The sequence below is a fragment of the Phascolarctos cinereus genome, unplaced genomic scaffold (genome assembly GCF_003287225.1).
Source record: "Phascolarctos cinereus isolate Bilbo 61053 unplaced genomic scaffold, phaCin_HiC Scaffold_5;HRSCAF=322, whole genome shotgun sequence".
Lineage (NCBI taxonomy): Eukaryota > Metazoa > Chordata > Mammalia > Diprotodontia > Phascolarctidae > Phascolarctos > Phascolarctos cinereus.
Window position 1 is genome coordinate 246,047,989 of NW_027555958.1, and position 7,433 is coordinate 246,055,421.

Below are 7,433 nucleotides of genomic sequence, written 5' to 3' on the forward strand. Positions count from 1 at the left end.
TGAGACTTGTTACACTTCACCTCCTGAGTATCATCTGATCAAACTCTGCTGATAAAACATCAGGCTTGGGCCCTCTCCTAGTGGTGGCTGTTCTTTCTAACACAAAAACTTCTCTGGACACCAGTTTTCTTCTGCGGCTGCTGTAACTGTAACTACTTTAGCACAAGTTGTCCTTGCTGCCAGAATACTCTAGCCATTCTGCAATGGCAGCACTTAGGTGGTTGTTCATAAATCGAGTTCCATTGTTCATAAATCTCCAGACTTTTTGTTTTTTGTTTTTTGTTTTTTGCAAGGCAATTGGGGTTAAGTGTCCTGCTCAGGGTCACACAGCTAGTAAGTGTCAAGTGTCTTGTCTGAGACCAGATTTCAGACTTTTTGAGATAACCATATTTCCTGCTAAGGGAAAGGAAACATAGAAGGCAAAGGCAACCATGGCTCCCAACTCAAGCTCACCTGATCATGTCATCACTTCTCCCCTTATCCCCCCACAAACACACCTACTACCATATGGATAGACCACCATGAAGTAAGATGGAAAAGGATCTTGTCTCTCCCTCCTTCACTGAGCCATATCTTGCTATATGGAGTGCTGAAGCCCTGAGGTCACTGACCAGAAAATACCTCTTCTTTTAATACATGTGGCACTGTTGGGTTATCAGTTCTTCCAGCTAAGCAGCCAATTACAGGACATTTTATGTTGAATCATACATGGCTGGAAATCAGCCATCCAGAGCTCCACATCATCCATCAGAAGCAGGCAGAGAATATCTACTAATGTTCTATACAAACCCATGAGCAAGGCTATGATAAGAGGGATCCCTCCTTTTAATATATACTTCTTCCTACTCCAAACCCATGAGCAAGGCTATGATAAGAGGGATCCCTCCTTTTAATATATACTTCTTCCTACTCCAAACCTATTACTTCCCTCATTCTCCTCCTTTTTTATATGTACCTTCATTCACTTACCTTTTTCATATCCCTTGTGCAAGACCTTTATTCCTGCTTCTTCTACCTGAGTACTTATTATCCAGTTCTTATATCAATGGCCAGCACACCGGGACTCCTCCCCACCTTCAATGCTACTCACCAAGAGATTGGGGATTTTTTCCCCCTATCCCTGTGGGCCTTCATCTATAACCCTTCTCATCCTCTTCTTATGGCAAGTTGTTACAGTAGAAACACATTGTTATAGATCAGTATTATTGAGTTGAATTTTAAAAGAACTTTATGCAACTGGTAAATATATAAGGCACACAGGCAGATAATTACAGAGTAAATACAGAATCCAGTTTCTCCCTCTAGTTTAGATATAAATCCTATCCATATATGTTGGTTTAGAATAGATACTCTTGGGAAGATACACAGGTCAGTCTATCAACCAGGTGTCTAAGTATCTTCAATAATGCTCTGTTCTAGGTGCAATGGGGAAAATGGAAGTCTGAAGCATGATTTCACCCTCAAAGAGCTTACACTCTTAGGAAGACCAAGATAAAACAACAACACATAATACAATATAAAGTAGTATTAATTGTTAAATCATGTGGTTTGCTTTTTTAAAAGCTGTAAGATTCCAAAGTTTCGTGGGAGATAGAATAGTCAGTAAAGGCTTCATGAGGCAAGTAGAATTGTACCTGGGCCTAGAGGGCTGGCTAGGATAAGTGGAACAAGACAGGAATGGGAAATTCCAGGCAAGGGGATGACATGATCAAGAATACTAAGATGGGAATTAGCACAAGGAGTTGGGGATGGGTGAGATGGAGTGCAGCCTGAGTGAAATACAGATGGGTGTCAGGGAGCAATGGTTAAGGTAAGGTGAGGTAAGATTATGAGTGGGGAGGGCAGGCAATGCATCCAGATTAAACTCAATATGATGGCAAATAAGAGCCATTGAAAGTTAAGCATCAATGTAACTAGATTACTGTCTACAAATTCAAAATGCTTAAATTGTATTGAATTAGGAAGATCAAATAGTATTACTAGTTCTGACCACATCTGTAACCTAAATTCTTCTTTCCTTCCTCTCTCCAAGTTCCTCTCTGCTAGAAGCCAAATTAATCTATCAACGATCAGCAGATGGTCGTCTCCTCAGGTCCTTACACTCTCACTGGTTCCTGTTAGGCTGTGAGAGCATGGATTCTGCTACAGCCCCCAGGGGTAAGACTGAGCCAAGGGAAAGGTCAGACTAAATACCAACTATCATCTCTTAGTTTCCACTAAATAAATTTTGTAGCTCTTTAAGATTTAAGGACTTCTCATCTCTAAGCCATGGTAAACCAATCAGTGGCCTCATCCAAGAAGGACAAAGAAGGACCAACCAAGAAGGACCCAGAAGCCTACATGTATGTAACTGCATCAAATAAGGAAGTGACTCGATTTTATAAGAATTTATTTATATGTCAGGTATTGTATTAAGCTCTGGGGATACAAAGATAACAAAAGCAAAAACCTCAAAAAAGTCTCTGTCCTAAAAAATCTTACTGTATTGACTGTGATGGGGGGGTCAGGGATGGGGAAAATCATATATGTAGGGAATTAAATATAAAAGGTATGCAAAGTAATTTCTAGGAGGAAGGGCACTAGCAATTGGTGATATCAGGATAGGTTTTCTTAGCTGAGCTAGGAAAGAAGTTGGATTCTATGAGACACGGGTAAAGGGAAAGGCATCCTAGACACAGGGAACAGCCTATGCAAAGACATGGAGGCTGGACATGAAATGTAGATCAGGAATTAAATGTCTTGTATAAAGAGCAGCAAAAAGACCTCTTTGGCTACAGTGTAAAGCATATACAGTGCCAATTGTGATGGACTTTTAAAGCCAGGGGAGCTTGTATTTCATGCTAAAGGAGGCAATCAGTAGAGTTTCTTGAGGAGGGCAAGGATACGGTCACACCTGTGCTTTAGGAAAATTTGCCAGCTGTGTGGAATTTGGATTAAAGAGGGGGAAGTGATTTAATGGAGTCTATTGCAATCATCCAAGTTAGAGATGATAGAGGCCTAAATCAGTGTGCAAGCCATGTGAGAGGGCAGAAGGGGACTGAAACAATATATAATGTGTAGAAAGAATCTACAAGACTTGGCAATTGACTGAATGCGAGGAGTGAAGGAAACCAAAAGAGCAGAAGATGAATGGGATTATGAATCTGGGTGACTGGAAAGATGCTAGTGCCCTTAGCAAAAATAGAGAAGTTAGGGAAAGGAGGAGGGGTCTGGGGAAAAGATAATGTGCTCTTTTTTGACATGTTGAGTTTGAAATGATTAAGGGATAGGAGTGTCCAATAGGCAGTTAATGATGTGGGAAACTACAGGTTAGCAAGAGGCTAAGAATTGGTAACTGTTGCTGGGCATCATCTGTATAGAGCTGATAGCTGAACCCAGGGGAGTTGGTGAGATGACTACATTTACTCACCTGATGAAGATATAGAATTAGAAGAAGGGGGGCCCTGAATGTGAATCACCCTAAAGAGCCTACAGGGAAAATAGAGATCAGACCAGGCTGTCTGCTATATAAAATGTTGAGATTGAGGAGAAGTTCCCTAAGAGAAGGCACAGGTGGAATCAATCAGAAGTCCAGGCAGCTAAATGGAGGGATGAACAGATAGATGAGGTGCTCAGACAGGTGATGAAAGGCAGCATCTTCAACCAGACCAAGGTCAGGGATAGGAGCTGGGCTCTTGTGTTCCTCCTCACTTAGAAAGCTGTTATCTGCAGCAAGAGAAGATTTATAAGAGAACAGCCTCTGTCCCCATGGTAATTCTTCCAACACCACCACCACTACTGCTTTTGTGATTCCTGATTCTCCCCATCATCACAGTATTGCTTTATCCTTTACTCTTACCTCCAGGTCTCTCTACTTCCTCACTCCCTTTCTATCAGTTGACTCACAGAGGTCCTTGATGTTGGATCCTACTGCTGGAATGCATGCCCCTGATTATGAGGATGGTGCCCACAACGATGCCCACCAGGCCCACAGCCAGACCAAGGGCACAGACCACAGTTTCTGTTGTCTTTGGCAGTGGGAATGAAACCTGGGGATCTGAAGAGGAAAGGGAAACATGGAAGGAGAGGATTAGTATTTTTGAGATGTACAGAATACAGGAATTCAGATTCTTGGAGGAAGGCAGTATTGGGACCTTGAGATGATTTATTCATATAGGAAAGACTATTTGTGGGAGGAAAACTACAGATGAAATTAGTGGGTCCTTAGAAGGAAGTAGTGACAAAGGGAGAGATAAGAAAAAGAGGAGCTATAGTAATAGATCTATAGAAAGAATTTTATCATTAGCTTTCACAATGACTGTCTCTGTTTTATAAAGGAGGAAACTTAGGCTCAGATAATTAAGTGTCTTGCCTAAGATCATATAGCTGGTTGGTGGAAGGCACAAGATTAGAACTCAGCTCTTTGGATTCCTAGTCCAGGGACATTTCTACTTTACCAGGACAAAAGCTCCATACCCCAGTGCTTGAGAACTGGCTGCTCCAGGCCCCAGTGCTCCACTTTGCAGTCATAAAAGTCTTCTGTGCTTGGGAGAAAAGTGAAGTAGTGGAGCTTGTGGAATTTGTAGTCAGACCGAGGGTAGAAGTCTGTCTCAGATGCACCTACAGTGACAAACGGCCCATTACGAAACCACGTGATGTTGACCACTGGGGGGAAGTTGTTGTCCACCAAGCAGATGAGTATGTTCAGCTCATCCATCTCCAAGGGACTCTCTGATAATACAGTCACCTCAGGGGGCTCTGAGGACAGAAAGGGGAGGTGCTTACCTAACGACTTTCATACTCCACTGAGCCTTTTAAATAGGACTGATCCTGAAAGCTCATTCTCCAGGGGTTCATTGAACTCCTTTATTTTGTAACCTCCTTCTCTGCTTCCCCAACCCCTCTAGTAACACTGCTCTGTGTAGGGAAAAGCCCCATGGAGACAATATTTGTGAATGCTGGAACAGGCCTTCTGTGGGGTCTCCAAATATGTCAGGATGACTAGCAGGGCTGGGGTGACATGATGAATGGAAAATGGGGAGAGGAGGCTCTGGGTGACCTGATGACTTCTGGGGCTAACCATGGTGAGGGAATTCCAAAGAGAAATACAAGGGTCCATGGTATTAGTTAGTAAGGAACCACAGGAAGGGTAGACAGGGAAAGAGGATGAGGAAAGGGATCAATACAACTGATGGCCCTGGTTCTATTGGAGTGTTTGATCAGGATTTCCAGGTTGTGCTTGACTGTGGCTCTTTCCCTCAGCCCTCCCTGAGGGTCAAAGCCAGCAAAGTGGTTAAATTCTGGCAGCCACCACATGGTCTCCTTCTTCTGCAGGTCCACATAAAACAACTCATCTCCACCAAATTCTTGTGTATACTGGCCTGAGGGCCCATAGGACTGGTACACACCTGTGCAGTAGACCCCCACATGGTCAGCTAGGGGATGGGAGAAGAAAGAAAACACAATTACACTTGTGATCATAATACACCAAGGATCCAATTTCTGGGATAAGGACACCAGGACAGGTGTTTACCACAGCACCTGACCCAGACAGGAGTAGATGGTAAGAGACTTGTCACCTGAGGACAGGCATAGGTCATGTCCCAATGATTTGAGGCAGTTGGTAAGAGTGCTGGACCTAGAATCAGGATGACCTGAATTCAGATCCAACTTCAGACTCTATCTGTGTAATTCTCAGCAAGTCATCAATCTGACCCAGTTTTTTCAATTGTAAAATGGGGATAACACTAAGATCTACTTCCTAGGATTGTTGTGAGGATCAAATGAAATAATACTTGTAAAAATGCTTAGCAGAGTGCCTGGCACACTGCAGGTGCTACATCAATGCTTATTCCTATTCTCTTCCAGTTTTGACCTGGATCCTTCAATCCTGTGTCCCATGTATCTCCTTTCTTTTCATCCTATAACATCTATTCTGGCTTATTTAGATTATGTGTCTTAGTAGAGAGCAAGTCAGAGGGAGGTGTCAGAGGGCAGAAAACTAAGAAACAAGGCATTTAATCCTTAATAAATCTGGCTTTTATGTCTACTGTGTGCATAAATGATTGTGCTGGTCATTACCGAAGGTTGAAAGATCCTTCTCCAAATGGAGGTCAGAGTCCTGTAGAGGGATATGCCATCAATCAAGAAATGACACATTAGTAAGGAATGGCTGCTGAGGGGCATGAAATGACTGACACTGAAAACAAAGAAGTAGGAAATTGAATGCAAGTCACGCGCTCTTGCCCACCTGTTTCCATGTTGGGCCTCTCCTTTGGGACTGGTGGTACAATGTAAGGCCATTTAGGAACTAAGCTAAGCCACCTTCCCATGCCCCACATCCCTAATCTCAATCATTTGAGATCTATCTGCCTTTTAAGAGTGTGAGATGAGTTTATGACACTGCCCTGGGCTCCCCTGAGGGAATGAGATCCCATAGATGGACAAACACTAAGGAACTTCAGGATCCACAGGAAGGAACCTGTAGGGAGTCTGTCTCTCCAACCTGCTCTATTGGCATTTCCCACCCCATCCCTCTATCTCCCTCCTTGCCTTCCCCATCAGTGACTTTTGTCACAAACTTACCTTCAATGGATTCGGAAGCTCCTTGGGGACTCAACAATGAGGTCAGTGTGAGGGTCCCTAGGATCAGGACTCTGTTGGCAGCCATTCTGTCAGGGTCTTCTCTTTGCTAATACCCAGAAGTAATGGGATACAAGGCAGGGAAGCACATATCAGGTAGAAGGGAAGTGGTAGGGCAAGATAGGTCAGCCATGTGAAGCCAATTACGAAAATCTCTTCAGCTGACTTCTCTGTTGCTGGGTAAAAAGTTTCTGGAAGAGACCTGTAGGGCAACTCAGGAAGTTCACTTTGTGTCCATAGCCCTTACGAATCAATCATCCAACCAATTTACAAACATGTATTAAATGCCTACTGTATGGCAGGGCCTGGAGACACAAAGACCTTGACTTTAAGGAGTTTACATTTTATTGGAGGAGAAACAACACAAGTATGTAAAAATATATATTTACAAAGTAAATACAAAGCAATTTGTGGGGTGGGGATAGCATTAATATCTGGTGGGGGTGGAATCACGAAAGGACTGATGTTGGACGTGGTCCTTGAACTTTGAAGAGATTCTAAAAGATTTCCACCTTTTAGAGATAACGAGGGGGTACATTCAAAGCGTGTGGTAAAGACTATTTGGACTAAGGTATGGGAGACAGTAAATAAGCTGGTTTGGCTATACCTTACAGTGTGTGAAGTGAGTAATGTGAAAATTATGCTGAAAAGGTAGACTGGAGCCAGACTGTGAAGTATTTCATACTCCAAATGAGGAATTTTTGACTGATCAAAAAGAAATGGGAAATGTCTAGTGCTTCTTGCTATATAGCACAGTAGATAGAGCACCGGACTTGGAATCAGCAAGATCTGAGTTCAAACTAGCTGTGTGA

At 43.0% G+C, this 7,433-nt stretch overlaps 1 pseudogene across 1 annotated transcript; it reads right to left on the minus strand.

The window, feature by feature from the left end:
• Nucleotides 1–1,210: 1,210 nt before the first annotated feature.
• Nucleotides 1,211–6,727, minus strand: LOC110199433 (H-2 class II histocompatibility antigen, A-R alpha chain-like; annotated as a pseudogene). The gene is made up of 5 exons (XR_013487073.1): nt 6,565–6,727; nt 5,166–5,414; nt 4,456–4,737; nt 3,839–4,036; nt 1,211–3,705 (listed from the first exon to the last, which is right to left on the minus strand). The product of XR_013487073.1 is annotated as an H-2 class II histocompatibility antigen, A-R alpha chain-like (transcript).
• Nucleotides 6,728–7,433: the final 706 nt, after the last annotated feature.